This window comes from Canis lupus, chromosome 19 (genome assembly GCF_048164855.1).
Source record: "Canis lupus baileyi chromosome 19, mCanLup2.hap1, whole genome shotgun sequence".
NCBI classification, from domain to species: Eukaryota; Metazoa; Chordata; class Mammalia; order Carnivora; family Canidae; genus Canis; species Canis lupus.
The window spans coordinates 5,585,581-5,601,148 of NC_132856.1; the positions used below are offsets into that span (position 1 = coordinate 5,585,581).

Genomic DNA, 15,568 nt, shown 5'->3' on the forward strand with positions numbered 1-15,568 from the left:
CCAAGGCCCACAGCCAGTGTGTGGCTAAGCTGGGACTTGAACCCGAGCGGGCTGGTTCGGGTGCATGCTCTTCACAGCTCCTAAAGCTGGAAGGTACAGGTTTCAGCTCCAGTAACGAGGCTGGGCCAGGCTGGTCCCCTCCAAGGATGCATTCTCTCTTGTGAGTTGGGCATAACAGTGTCTTCCCCATGCGGCGTGGGGCAGCACCCCCACCCACCGTGCCGGGCCGACCTCTCAGAGCAGGTGCAGAGCCGAGAACCCAGGGAAAGAGAGTTTACAATGAAAGACAAAGAAAAGAGAAATGTTCGAAAGCCTTTTTGGAGTCAGGTTGCCTTCCAGTCTCCTTCCAGTTTATTCCTTCAACCGATCTTCGTCAAATGCCTGTCAAAGTCTCCCTGGGGCCTAGGAGGCCCTGTGGGTCTGGAAACTGTGACTTTTCTCCCCTCATCCCCTGCCCTCAGGCCACCAGTCTGCCAGGCTGCTCCTCAGCCTTACCTGCCACCCACATGCCCCGGGGCATTTGCACCGGTGGCTCTCACTCCTGGACAGCTCTTCCCCCAGATGTCCCCTTGGCCCACAGCTTCGTTTCCAAAGACTTGTCATTTCTCAGGGGGACCTTCTTTGACTACCACGTCTGACATCCCAACACCCTCTTCCACGCAGTGTGTCATTCTCCCGTCCCAGCTCCATGATCTCTCTTTCATCTTTACTGTACTCTGGGTGGTTATTGTTATTTGACTACCAGATTGGCCAGAATGGGGATCTTTGATACGCTCACACTGTAACCTCAAAGGACCCAATGTTCTTGTGGGTGACCACCATCTGGGAGGTGTCTACAGCCAGCCCAGGGCCTCAGAGAAGCCTCCGTGGGCCTTGGGCCCTCGGCTGGCAGGAGAAGGGCATCCGAGCCGGAGGATGAGCAGAACTCAGAAATTTGACATTAATACCTCAGGACCTAATTCATAAAAACATCTAATTACAGGGTGCCAGCGTTTAATTGTCATTTAGGTAATGACCTGCAACTGCGTACAAATTATAGGGTAATCAACTCAAACGTGCTTGCAGCTGCTGTAAATGCCATTTAATCTAACGTGGAGCTCCCCAGCCAGCGTCTCCGGCACTCAGACAAGGGCAGCGTCCTGGGGACGTCCTCCGTTTGGCTCGAAACGCCGCAGCGGGGTGAATCGCGTGAAGCTGGGCTGCAGATGCCAGCTGGCTTGAGTTTCTACCCACCCTCCACCCCGCCCATGAGCACAGGCTTCCTCATAAGCCCCAGTTTGAACTGCAGCAAATAGAAATTTAGGTTCCTGAATCTGGAAGGGGAAGGTCGACCTCCGGGTGGGCTTGGGGTGGGCGGGGAGCCCAGAGACGGGGTGTGGCTGGTTTGGCTTCCTCTCCGTTGGCAGGGACGAGACCAGATTAGAGGTCAGACACGGATGGCCCGTGCTGTGTCTTCTCTGGGCCTCACAGACCTCTGGAAGAATGCATCTGAGAGGGACACCGGGTGGCTCAACGGTTGAGCATCTGCCTTTGGCTCATGGTGCCATCCTGGAGTCCCAGGATCGAGTCCCACATTGAACTCCCGGCAGGGAGCCTTCTCCTTCCTCTGCCTGTGTCTCTGCCTCTCTCTCTGTGTCTCTCATGAATAAATAAATAAAATCTTAAAAAAAAAAAAGAAAAAAGAAAAAAGAATGCGTCTGAGATCCTTGGACCAGGCTCATGCTCCCCTGTAACCACACTCCCCACCGCTCCCTATCATCCTCCCTAAGCCCTCTTTCTTTCACTGTCCCTTGAACCTTTGTCACGTGTGTGCTGTTGGCCCCAAGTTGTCTGCCCCTTTCCAGAAGCAGGTGCCCATGGTAAGAGCAACGTGGGCTTTGGAGCTGGACACCCAATGGTTGAAATCTCCACTCAGCTGAGTGGCCCTGGGCAGGCAAAAGGATCCCTTTGAGCCTCTCCATGTGCCAGAGAGACCACACACATATGTAAAATGCCCGGCTTGCAGGGTTTGGCCCACACATTTTCTAGCTGCAGAAGGCAGCATAGTGTACTGGTTAAGAGAGTGGGCTCTGGCGCTGACTGCCCAGGTTCTCAACCCAGCCCTGGTACTTATGAGCTTCCTGGACTTGCATGTACTACTTTACCACCTAACATCCCTGCTTCTCTATGTGTGGGATGGGGGTAATCATAAAGAGCACCCCTACCTCCTAGAGTTTATGCAATGAGTTTTTCTAATATGAAGTGCTGAAAATAGTGCCTAGCACACAGTAAGCACTCATGAAATGTTAGCCATGAGTACATACTGCTTGCTGAGGAACTGTGGATGGAGTGGAGGACAATATAGCCCAAGTCCCTGCACAAGTACACACATGTACACAATGCATGCCCTACTCGTTCTCCTCTCCATCTCCTCAAAAACGCTCCCTTGCTGAGAGAGAGTCTGGAGAACTCCTATGCACCCTTCAAAACCCAGATGGCTTCTTCATCTCTAGGGCAATATCCATTGGATGCTAGTTGCTCTTGTGGCATCCAGCTTAAGAGGCCATTGGCTTGACTCTGTCTCTGGGAGTGTTTGGGGGTGTTTGGACGGCTGGCATCATAGCTGCACTGGGCATGACACTCAGAAGAATTTGCTAAATGTTGGTTGAACTGATCATACTGAATCAGCAAGCAAAGAGGATCTTCAGAGGACCTCTGTGCCAGGGTAGATAACTTTTAACTAACTTTTTTGAAAAAGGAAAATGAGGAGAATAAATATATAACAATAAAAAAGTACTTACTATAAAGGTAAAACTTTCTTTTTTCAACCTCTCGAATTTTCTAGACGTAGCCAATGTGACTAGCTTCTTGTATTGCACTGTGGGTGTGTTCTATGCATCTACACATAGTATATATTTCTCTCCAAATAGACCCGTTGGTTTGCATCTCTGTTTTCACTTGCTAATATTTCTTCAACATCCTTCTATTTCAAATTTCATAGAGCTTCCCCCACCGTTGTAGTGGCACCTGATGCTCCAAGCTGTGACTTGGAGATCCAAGCCTTATGATTTATGTAGCTGTCCCCTATTAAGAAACATCTGGGCTGTTTCTGATTTTCGGTTCCTGCACAAACATCTTAGCGCATACACCTTGGCATACGCATCTGTGAGTGGTGACGTGTTCAGGGGTGGCGAGCTCCCTGGAACTGGTGGTGGGACCCCCACGACGGGGCCTTTGAGTTGCTTCAGCCCTTTGGCATTTGACTTGTCTTTTGGGTGCTGAGTGCTAATTCTAGTCTGCTTTACAAATAGCCTCATTGTGATGGCTTCCTGCCACAGGTCAAGAGCTCCCAGGTTTGGATGGGTAACACCATCGAGAGCAAGAAGCCAGGTAGACTGGCACATCTCTCTGGCCACTCTCTGCCCCTCTTTGCCACCAACCAACAGTGACAACGCCGCTTTGCCCAGTTCGCTATGGATTTTTCATTGTGAATGTGGAGTTTCTCAGCCATGCGCAAAGGCATTTAGTCAGTCAGGAACCTCCTTCCCCCTCCATGTGTTAGATCCAGGGAAACTGAGGCCCGGGAGAGGTGCTTTGTGTGTGTGAGGCCCTGCCCGGCTGGGACAGGCAGCCGACACCCGCCTTCCCCGGGCGACCCCCATCAGGGGCCTTCAGCCCTGTCCCTTGGCCTAATCCCGTTTTCTGCCCTGCTGAACAGTGGAGAAGGCTTATTTCTCATCCCATTTTAATGCAAAGGAGGCTGCCAGGCCTGGCTTGTTCTGAGTGTGGTGACAGTGGCCGTGAATGGGGACCCCAGTAACGGGGACAAAAATGTGACAGGGCCCTCCATCATGGCATTGTCTGACAGTCAGGACATTCTGGTTGCTCCTGGAACCCTCTCTGGGAAGGGGCAGGGGCCCCCGCCTAGTATGCTAAGCAGGCAGAGGCCAGGCCCGCCTTGGGCCACCCGGCCTTGGCCTGGTCAGTAATTCCATTGTGTCAGGGGCTCGGACCTGAGCGATTCAAAGCATCCCCCCAGCTGCCTCCCTCCCTCAACCTCCCGCCCCGGAGGCCTGGATGTCTGGGGTATGGGTGGAGGGGCTCCCACACCCTGCCTTGGGGAGGCTGCTAGTCCCACTGCCCTGCTGCGTGACCCCAGGACAGGTGCTTCCCTCTCTGGGCCTCAGCGGGTAACAATAGCAGTGACCACAGCCACGACCATCGCACAACAGCAGATATTTCTGCGTGTTCACTGTAGCACTTGACATGCATTCTCTCTACTAATTCTCACAGTAACCTTGGGGTGGAGCCACGAGCACCCTCAGTGTACAGCGAGGCACCCCGAGAGGGGTACCCAGGTCTGGAGCGGCGCAGCATGGTTCGGCAGGTGGGCCACAGGACCGCGGAATGCAAGCACGACTTTACATCGCCCAGTAGAAACACAGCCACACGTGTGAGGATCTCAAGCATTCTGGTAGCCGTGTTAAAAAAAAAAAATGTAAAAAAGAAACAAGTGAAATGACTTTTAATAATATAATTGATGTAACTCTACCCAAAATATTATCATTTCAGCATGAGATCTATATCTAAAATACAATAATCAGACATTTCCTATTACTTTTCTTCAAACTAAACCTTTGGAATCGGGCGGATAGGGGACACTCACAGCACACCTCAATCCAGACTTGTCATATCTCTCTTTTTTTTTTAGATTTTAATTAATTAATTTATTTATTTATTCATGAGAGACACAGAGAGAGAGAGAGAGAGAGAGAGAGAGAGGCAGAGACACAGGCAGAGGGAGAAGCAGGCTCCATGCAGGGAGCCCGATATAGGACTTGAACCCGGGTCTCCAGGGTCACACCCTGGGCTGAAGGCAGCGCTAAACCGCTGAGCCACCCGGGCTGCCCATATCTCAAGTGCTCAGCAGCAACCTATGGCTGGTGGCCGTCGTGCTGGACAGAGCAGCTCTTCAGGGGACCAGCGCACATGCTCAAGCTCAGCCTGGGCTGCTCACCTGCTCTGAGACCCAGCCAGGGTGCTTCACCTCTCTGGGGATCAGTCTCCTTCTCTAAAGCTCCCTTCACAGCCTCGGTGATGGAGAGGAACAGAGTGAGGCCCAGGTCTCCGTGCTCACGGCTACTCGGGTGTTGGCACTCTGGCACGGCCTCTTTGAGGCCCTGGATCCTTCGGCAGCTCCCCTGCAGGGCCTTTCTCCCCAAGCCTGGTGGGGCAGCGACCCCTCCTTTCAGGCCCAGCAGAGCCCTCCCAGCTTCTGGCCATCACCCCTCTGGAGTACTGGGATGCGGGCAGTGGGTATGGCAGGGGGCGGGTGATCTAAGTCGTTAAGGGGAGTCCCAAGACTGGTTTCCTTTACTAAACCTCCCTACGCTGAACCCATTTTGCAGAAGTGGAGACAAAGGCCCGTTTACCCAAGGACACAGGGAAGCAGTGGCTGAGCTGCATGTTCACCTGCCTCCTGTAGAAGTTTAGCTAGGAGGGTCCTCCCTACTCCAATCTCTTCAGAGATCTATGGATTTTCTCTTCAGAGATCCCCTCCACTTATAAATGAAAATGCTACTCCCCGGCCGGCGCGCAGCCCACAGAGAGGCAGCTGGAAGAGCCTGTGGTCAGGAACTGGGTTTGCCCAAACTTAGTCCTGGCTGGCTCTGTGCGATGAGCCACTCGAGGTAAATATCACCCTGTCCCCGGGTTTGCTCGCCGGCAAGTCCAGGGTGTCTCTCTGCATCGAGTGCAGGAAGGTGGGCACGTGTGAGCAGTTCCAGGTCAGGGGTGGAAGGGCATCGATGCGGCTTCTTTCTCTCCCATCCACCATCCTCCCCAGACCCCATTGATCAGAGGAGGCTCCTGTCCTCAGAACCGCAGCCCCACCAGCTCTGCCAACCCCCGGCTCCTTTCCATTTGCAACTGGACAACTTCCAGGGCCGGAGTTGGGACAGGCAGTAATGGACCACAGAGTGAGTGATGGAGCCCTGGGAGCAGACTGGGAGGAAATGGGGGTTGGGGTGGCAGAGGACAAGGCCGTTGGGGCTCCATGCAGCTCAGGAGTGCTGTGCCTCCTGTCTTCCCCTCCTTCTGACCCTGTCTCCTCCTCCAGCCTCCCTCCAGCCCTCCCTGGTGGGCACAGCAGCCCCATCTTCTAGAACTGGAGACTGAGGCCCGGGGAAGAGAAGAGGCTTGCCTGAGGTGACACAGTAAGTGAACTCTAGAGTCCCAGGCCCTGCTTCTCCTGGTCCAGAGGTGCCTGGGGACTCTCCCAGCAGCCGGGAGTCCTCCCCATCTGCTCTGGTGCTTCGAGGTCCAGCCCTGAGGCTCCAAGTCTACTCTCTCTCTGGCCTTGGACTGGGCATCTGCCGGATGCAGGGTGCTGGTTGCTTCCCACCTTATGTGCTGTGTGACTTTGGCCAAACCACTTCTCATGGAGTCTCAATTGCCTCATCCTCAAATGGGGGAGCAGGACCTTTGCACCTGCTCACAGAGCAGTTGGGAACAATGTGAGAATAATTATTAGGGCCTTGGCCCTTCAGGACGTGCCCGTCTGAGCCTTGACCCTGGGGCCTTCTGTATCCTGGAGTCCCGATTGAAACCAGGAGCCCCGATGAGCACTGGGCTAGCCCAAAGTAGGATGAACCTGCGTCCCCCCCAACTCCAGAGCTTCCGGGGCCCAGATCGTGGAGTTGTCTCTGACCACAGAAACTTTGTGGGCTCTTCATGCCTGAAGGGAGGAAAAGCTGCCCCAGGAGAGAAGCCCCTGGTGAGGGCTGCACAGTTAGCCAGGGGTCCTACAGGAGGCCCTGCCAGGCACCCTCCACCTGAGCAGCCACCATCAGGGCTCCAGGAATTGCTCTGTTCCTTTTCATCAGCAGATTGTGAAGGGAGCCACAAGGTGGGGAGCTGACCCCAAGAGGGGCAGAAGGGCCTGCCCAGGCAGGGGGTGAGTGCATCCCCTGGTCCTGACGCTGATGGCCTCATACCTGCCCGCAGCACACAGGGAGCATGTGGGAGCCACATGCATCCTCATTTACTGAGTGCTTGCTGTGTACTGAGCACCAGGAGTTAGGGTAGGCCCAGCCGAGCAGTCCCAGTCCTGCTCCCAGGAACTCCCACCCACGGGGGACCACATCAACCAAGTAGGGACAAAGGAACAAAGGCCAGGGAAAACCTGCATTAGTGACAGAGGAATTGAAAACCATGCAGGGGTAGAAAGTCACTGAGTTTGGGCCGGGGTGGGGGGAACAGTGAGGAGCAGGGGACCCACCCAGAGGGGCTTAAGGAGACCCCTCTAAGGAGACCAGAGCTGACTCACGATAGCATAGTTGGGAGACATGTGTCCCGGGCAGGGGAACAGCAAGTGCCAGGGTCCTGAAGCGGGAAGAAGCTTCTGGGGGCCTGGGAACAGAAAGGACCTGTGTGGTTGCAGTGCAGGGGTGAGAGGAAGGGCAGGTGTGGCTCTGAAGACTCCATGTGGCCCAGATGAGGAGTCGGGCTGGGAATGCCGGGCTGTTCTGAGCAAGGTAACGACATCTCTGATCGCTCGGTGGGAAGGGAAGCCAGGAGACTCGCCAGGAGGAGTCTCACCTGGACTCACCTGGACGAGAACTCATGGTGGCAGGTCCAGGGGGGCAGTGGAGGCGGGGGAGGACAGTAGATGGATGCCAGAGCTATTAAGGAGTGGGAGACAGTAAGTAGGCTCAAGGATCAGACATGGGAGGCGAAGAAGAAAGACAGGTGAGGAATGATGCTGAAGCTTATGGTCTGAGCAGGAGGATCTGAGGGGATAAGTAGGAGTTCCACACTGGCCTCATGGAATTGCCCGTGAGACCTTAGAATGGATAGGACACGGGTAGTGGGATGCCTGATTTCACTGGGGTGGATGTTTCATACCAATGGATGGTCATCTGGAGACAGACACAAAGAGAGTAAGGAGGGTGGGCCCCTGGCCAGGCCAACTTAAGCTTAGGTCCCATTAATCAAGGTCTATACCTAGAATGAGGGAGGTGACTCATTTGTTTGTGCCTTATGCTCCTTGGACTCTCCCTGAATTCTGTGACTGGCCTGGTTGAGAGGAAGCAGCCAGGATTGGGAAGAGTCTGCAGCCACCATTTGGTAAGTGGGGCTGGGAAGATGCCGCACTCCATCTTGAGTCTCTGCTGGCAAAGGGAGGAGGTGGGGCTTACGGCTCCAGTGGCCAGAGCAGAGAGGAGGCTCCAGTGTGGTGTGAGGGAGAGTTTCCTCCCAGCCGGCTCCATAGGCATGGGGCAGGCTGAGCAACCACAGGGGAGCTCTGCACGCAGGGAGCTATGTCACTGGGGACGCAGCCCCGCCTGGTCTCCTTCTCCTGGGGGCCGGACTCTGGGATCCGCAGGGCCCCTCCTGCTCAGTGATGCAGCCTCCAAAGGGGAACAATGTTCCCAGGGAGCAGCAGGAACCACCACTGATTACAAATTGCTCTGTGATTTTTCTCTCGTTACCAGGGCGACAGCAGGCTGAGCATCTTAAGCAGCAGCAGGATGCAGCTCTTTTAAAGCTGCAGATGATCTCCATATAGGATTCACCTCCTCCACCTCCTCATCCTCCCCTTGCCCTTGCCTTCCCGTCTTCTTCACCCTGTTCCCTCCCTCCCTCTCACTCACCCTGTACTTGGCATTGGGGATCATTCCTGTTCCCTACTCACCTTCTAAGTACTTCTTTTTATAGCTCGTGTGCAGGCTGCTTGCTCGCAACTTCTCTGGGCCTTGGCTCATCTGCAGAACAGGATGGACAGGTGCCTGGAAGACCCAACCCATCCCCACATACCCAATACTGGACCCAGCTCACCCAGCTCACCTTTCGGTGTCCAGTGCTGATACTCCCTCCGGTGGGAAGTCTCTTGATTTCTCCAGCCTGAAGCATGTTTGCATGTATTCCTCTGCCTGCACCGTCCAATACAGTCGCCACGGGCCACAAGTGACCACTGAGCCCTTGAAATGTGGCCAGTGCCACACGTTGAAACATTTGAGATGTATCAGGTTAAGTGACATTAAAATCACTTGCACTAGTTTATTTTCACTTTTTAAGAAAGATCTAAGTGACCTACGTGGCTCGCATTCTAGTTCTGCTGGAAACGACATTAAACGGACTTTCATGAATACGGAGTAGCAATGACAGTATCAGCTGCTGTAAGACGGAGCTCGGTGACTCAAGTCATCCTGACAAAACCCCGGACATTCTGTTAGTTTTCCTAGTTAGTATTCTTATTTCAAGGAGGAGAAACAAGAGGCTTGGAGAGGGAGCCCCTTGTCCAAGGGCACACAGCCTGGATGGTAGGGGCGGGTGGAGACCCCCAGTCCCCATGAGAGGCTCGAGGAAATCCAGCTGACAGACACAGAGGCCGAGGCTGGAGATTTCACAGCTGGGAGGGGCAGGTGGTGCAGCTTCTCAGGGCGGGCAATGGCCAGATGCTGTCCAGGGTGTGAGGTAATGGTAAGCTCTGGGGGGTTCATCACCAAGCTTTTAGCCCCTTCTCAGCACGTCACCCTGAAGCTCCGGCCTCACCACTGCATTTAGGTGGTTCTGACAATCAGGAGCCAGCTGCCATTCTGTCCACAGGCTACAGAGGCCACCTGCCCCCCCACACCCCCCCGCCCCGGGCCCCGTAGCAGCTCATGCAACAGCCTGGTCGGTGAGCATGCTTGGTCGGAAGTCTCTGAAGCCACACATCTGCAGGATAGGGAGGGAGCAGGAGGCCCACAGGACACCCCAGGGTGGGGCTGCCACCCAGACTCAGTCTCAGTGGCTCTAGAGATCTTGCTCTTAACCCTCCTGACTGCTGCCCAAGGCTGGCCGTTCTTCTCACCCTACCCCATACATTCCCTGCCCTTCCCTACCCTGCTCAGCACCCAGAGGCTGACCCCTGAGGACCCCACCATCCAGGGTCTGATGCCTGCCTGCATCCAGCCGGGCTTAGCCAATGGAAAGGCAGAGGAGGGGCGCAGGGGCACTCAGTCCCCACCTTTCTCTGTCCAGAGTCCCCCGTGGCTGCCTTCCTCCACCTAGAGTTGCAGCTCCGACATGAGGCCCCCTCCGGTGGCTCCAGGCCTCTCCAGGGACCACTCCCTGCCTTGCCCCCAGGTCCAGGGTGGTGATGGCACTCCCCTGTGCCCAGCTCTGGGCGCTGCTCTGACCCTGGGGGCTGTCAATAGTGCCTCCATCCGGAGCTCTTCGGGTACCCTGCTGAAGGGACATTGGTGTCCTGCCTGGACCTGCATGAGGCTCATCCACACCCCAGAGCTCAGCCAGCCACCTGGCTCTGGCTTCTGGTGCAGTCCAGCCATAGCAGCCCCGGCTTGCTCTCCCTGGCCCTGCAGCCACCACTTTACATCTGGTTTCCTGTGTGTTCTGCTTCCTCTTGCGGTCATCAGTTCCGGTGAGGCTTGGCCTCCTCACTGGGTCCTGGCCTCACTCAGGGCCTATAGCTCATTATCGCTCAGGGGCTCCTAGAGACACAGCTCTGCATCCAGTTCTTTCCCCATCTCCTCTATCCCAGGGCCTGGCGCACAGGTGACCCCAGTGCATTTTGTTCAATGACTGAGTAAATGAAGCAATACAGAATATCCACGAAGTCTGGAAACAAAGCCAGATATATGCATGTGTATGTGAGTATGTATGTGTGTGGACATAAGTGTATATATGTATAGACACACATATCCAGTGCATATACATATGTACATGCATACACACGTGTGCATATACACACAGACACATACACATACACACACATATTCATACGTATGTATGTGCATAGAATGTCGTCAAGGACATCTTTAATGTGCAAAACCATTTAAAAATGCCACGTAAAAAATAAATAAGTAAATAAATAAAAATAAAATAAAATAAAAATGCCACGTAAGTGTCAGACGCCCTGGGAACTCCGTGCCCTGAGGATGCCAACCTGGGGGATAGAACCCTTTCAGCAGCCTCCACAGCTTCTGTAGTTTACTCTGTCCAGCGAAGCATCTAGCACAGGGCCTCCAGCACACTCTGCGTGAAGGAGTGTTCAGTAAATGGATGAACAGGCACTCGCTTGATGGAGGCACGATGTCCCTGGGACTTTGTGTCATTTCTGTGGCCAGTGCCAGGCCTGAGCGCTGGGCCCGGTCCTCAGGCAGCATGGCGAGCTAGTGGGCGGATGGGAAGCATGGGTAGGTGTGTGCACTCTGCAGGAGCCCAGGTTCTGGGCTCACGGCTTTGTGGAGAAGGCAGGCTGGCTCCTCTCCGTAAGCCCCTCCAGATCCACTCAGCCCTGCTCGGTGCCCTGGGGGCTGACTTTGGGTCTGCGTCCGTGGCCTCCCAGCCCACTGGCTTCACCCGGCCTGAAAGGGGATCAGAGGGTGAGTGGGGCTCCCTGGCCCCTCCTGCTGGGGGAGCTGTGACTGCATCCCCCCATGCCTACGGCTCCTTGGGGCAGCCACCTCCCCAGCGGCCGCTGCCTGCACAGGTTCCAGGGAGGGCTGCTCTGTGCCCCAGGCCTCAGGAGGGAGCAGCTGGGCACTGCTGGCAGCGCCCGTGTACGTCGCTGTCCCTTGCTGGTTTCTCTGACCCTGCTCACGTCTCTGTAACCAGCCCTTCATCAATTACCCATTCGGCTGTGCATGCTGTCTGTTCCTTGCTATGACCCTGCCTCCTTCTCCAGGCAGCCCACTTGCCAGAATTGAGTCTTGGCTTCTGTAAAATGGGAGCAGCCACCATAATAGGGGGGCTGAACAGGTTAAATGAGAGAATTAACCTGGAGCATGCCAGCTCATCGCCGGGGCACAGGACATGGCTGTTATTTAACCATGCTACAGGGTGGGGAAGTGGGGCGTAGGAGTGGGAGCGGGCTAGGATGGTGGTTAGTATCACAGAGCCTGCAGTCAGTTGGTCTGGGTTCAAATCCCGGTGCTACCCACACAGCTGTGTGACCTTGGGCAAATCATTCGGCCTCTCTGTGCCTTCTCTGTAAAATGACTGGCAGCGTAAAACTGGTCAGCGTAAAATGAGCGGTAGTTCCGATAACATCTACCACACGAGGGCTAAACACATCAACAGCACCAACTACCCTAACGGCAGGGCTGTGACTGCCACTACCGAGCGGCCACAGAGCCCCCGCATGGGCTGGCCAGAAGTCACGCGGCGGCGGCAGGCCTCGGCGGGCACCTGCCAGCGTTTACGCCAGGGTACTTGGCACACACGACAAATGGGAGTCTAGCTCCGGCGCCCACACGCTGTTTGACTGTCCCACATTCTCCTGACCTCTTCCTTGTTGGCCGTCGGAGCGATGTGGCCAAGCATCCCGGGCTCGGGGGATCGGGGTGGTGGGCGGGGGCCGGGGTGCTCCTCTCACCGCCGCGGCCGCTCCACCCGTCTGCCATCCACCTGTGGGGACGCGCGCCCCTCGCCCCCTCCGCTGTCCTGGCCGTGTAACCGGAGCCGCAGCCCGGGGACTGGTCGCCGCGGCCAGATCGCACAGGTATCGGCTGACGGCCGTGGCCCGTTTTACCTCCACTCCGGCGCCGTAACAACGGCCGACAGTCCTCACAGGGGCCCGGGCCCCCCAGGGAGAGGCCCCGCCGTGCTATCGGCCTCGCGATCTCACCCCTTCAAAGGCCTGCCCTCCCCGCCGACCTGTCGCACAAACGGGGCCTTCACTCGCTGCCAGCGACCGTCTGCCGCCCTGGGAGCGCCGGGACCCCCGTGCCAGCCGGGCCGCGGCTCGCCCTCTCCCTCCCCGTGAGCCTGCCTCCCCACACACCTGACCATTCTTCTCCCCTCGGCCTGGATTACACCCCGTGAAAGCCCTTTGTTCTGCTGCCCTGGTCGAAACTGGGTCTGGCACGGCGAGGGGCCGCCCTGCCTCTGCCAAAGCAGCGCCGGGCCGCGGGCAGCCCCCGGGCCCCTGCCCAGCTGGCTCTCGGGGAGCTGCAGGCTCGGGAAGCAGGTTGGGATGGTCGGGGGGTGAGGGGGCTGCTTTGGCCTCAGTAGCCTCGGTTTTGTCTCTTTCTTGCCTCGAGATGCCAGGCTCTTTTGCTCTCCTGGTTTCTCTGCGCCAGCGCCAGCGGAGGCCCGGTCTGGTGCTCTAGCTCCGCCCTGCTTCCCTGGATGAGCCACTGGCCCGCCCTGAGCCCTCTCTTCCTCATTTCCAAGGTTGGAATAATGAGACCCGCCTCCCTGTGTTGTTGCGGGGACCAGAGGTTCACAGTACAACGGTGCCTTCAGGAATGCTGGACCTGGTGGTGGCGGATCTGTGCGAGCTGCCACAAGGCCGAGGGGACACGGACAAGGACCAGGCTCAGCGGCCGGCATTGGGTCAGAGACCTTTACAAGGGAACCCATGCAGAGCAGTGAACAGGGGAGGCTAGAGACGCCCAGTTTCAGGCCGGGTTTGGGGGTCCTTGAGAGAGAATTCAGCCTAAGTGAAGTCACACTAGCCAGATTTGAAGGACTTAGTAGCCACGTGTGGCCAATGGTTCCCATACTGGGCAGTATGACTTTAGAACGTTTCTAGCACTGCCGAATTTTCTTTGGATGGTGCTCCCGTAGAGCCTGATGAGTGACTTAACTCAGCGCATGCTAGTCGAGGCCCTATAGTATGCTGGGCCCCACCTGGACCTTCTAGAACCTACCAGTCACATAAGCCTTCTGAGCTTCCGTTGCTTGCTCTTCCCACACACATTTATTGGGCATGGGCCACATGCTGGCACTAGAGGGTGGGGCATCCAAGCTCTGCCCTTGGCCAGCTTGCAGCGGGCAGTGGAGTGAGAGCTTGGATGCACAGCACAGTAACCCAAACCTGGGCGTGATAAGTCCCCCGAGAGCAGTGCTGAGGGCCCCGGTGATGAAGTTGCACCCGCTAGAGCAAAGGATGCTTCTGTGCTTCCATCTGGAAACATGCCAGATGGTCTGAGAATGAGCTCCTAGGTCTTCATATTCTGAGTTAAGCATCCGTGACTCCCACTGCCAAGGTTTTGAGTGGGCCTAGGATGTGCTTCCATACATCCAGGGATGGAGAGCTCCTTATCTCCACTTCAGCAAGATTTAGCCTAACCTAGTTGTGGTAGGCAGGATAATGGCCCCCCAAATATGGTCATGTCCTAACCCCTGGAACCTGTCAATATGTAACCTTATATGGCAAAAAGGACTTTGAGCGTGTGAATAAATGAAGGATCTTGAAATGGAGAGATTATCCTGGATTATGCAGAAGGACCTAATGTAATCCTAGGTCTTATATGAGGAAGCGGGTAGGGTGTGTGTGTGTATGTGTGATGACAGAAGCAGAGATTGGTGTCATGTGATGTGCTCTGAAGACAGAGGAAGGGACCCTGAGCCAAGAAATACGAGTGGCACCAGAAACCGAGAAGTCAAGGAAAGAGGCTCACCTCTTAGAGGTTCCAGAAAGATCCGTCCCTGCCAACACCTCGATGTTAGCCCCGTGAAACTGATTTCAGACTTCTGAATCCCAGAATGGTAAGGGGATAAATCTGCATTGGTTTTAAGCCACCAAGTTTGTGGTGATTTGTTCCAGCAGCCACAGGAAACCAATACACTGGCATAGTGGTTAACATCATGGGTTTTAGCACTGGACTGAAATAGGTTTATATCCCAGCTACTACCTTCTCTAAATGAATAATCTTGGAGAAGTGGCTCCATTTCACAAAGCCTCAGTTTACCTTAGCTAAAAAATGGGGCTCATAATGATACCCAGCCCATAGGATCATTAAGGGATTTGAGGGAAAACATGAAAGCAGATTATTCAGAAAGCGCTCCCTGTTGGCATCATTACCACGACCTCACAAAAGGCAGTATGGGGTTTACCAGGAGTGTAGTGACCAGCGGCAGACCATCTGGACTAAAATTACTCATTCCTGCCTCAGCTTCTGTTGAAAATTACAAATTTCCTGTGAAATTACAGTAATAGTGGGAACATGATGAGGATTACATGAAATACTCCGCATACAGCCCTGAGAATAGAGCTGGCTCCCGGTAAGCATTTAATCAACACTATTATTATTGATGTTATTGTATTTGCAGCATTAGTGCTCCATCCTGGGGACCTCCCCCCACCCCCCCAGGTGCGGCCCCTCAACAGCCAGGCCCGTCAGCCAGGGCTGAGGATGTGGTCAGGTGGGCTGCGTGGCAGTGCCCTACCGAGGGGCCAGGAGGAATGTGCCTGTGACTGCCCTGGCCAGGCCGGGCTCTCTGTTGCTCCACTTTCTTTGCCCCCTGCGCCCCTCAAGCTGTCCAAACACTGGCCAGGCGCCCGAGGAGGACTCCCAAGGAACAGCTCTGGGAAAGGTTGGCCGTCCACAGCATGCGGCTGGAGGAAATGGCCCTTGTTTGCTTTCCTGCAGCCCTAGGAGCTTCCTTCCCTCTGCGTGTTTGCTTTACTTTCCAGCAGCTGCCTGCTGTGGAGGGCTGGCTGCCCAGTGGACCCAGGTCCTGGAGCCCCAGACACTTCCAGACCCAGAGAGGCAGCTTAGAACAATAGCTCAATTCCCTGGCCTCAACTCCCAGAATCAACTCTCGGACTGCCTGCCCTTGGAATGAAAGAAAG

At 55.4% G+C, this 15,568-nt stretch overlaps 1 long non-coding RNA gene across 1 annotated transcript; it reads right to left on the reverse strand.

The window, feature by feature from the left end:
• Positions 1 to 3,707: 3,707 nt before the first annotated feature.
• On the reverse strand, positions 3,708 to 14,720 carry LOC140609765 (uncharacterized). The gene is made up of 4 exons (XR_012011498.1): positions 14,394 to 14,720; positions 8,827 to 8,960; positions 8,675 to 8,744; positions 3,708 to 4,450 (listed from the first exon to the last, which is right to left on the reverse strand). It is a non-coding gene; the product is annotated as an uncharacterized lncRNA (long non-coding RNA).
• Between the last annotated feature and the right edge of the window lie 848 nt (positions 14,721 to 15,568).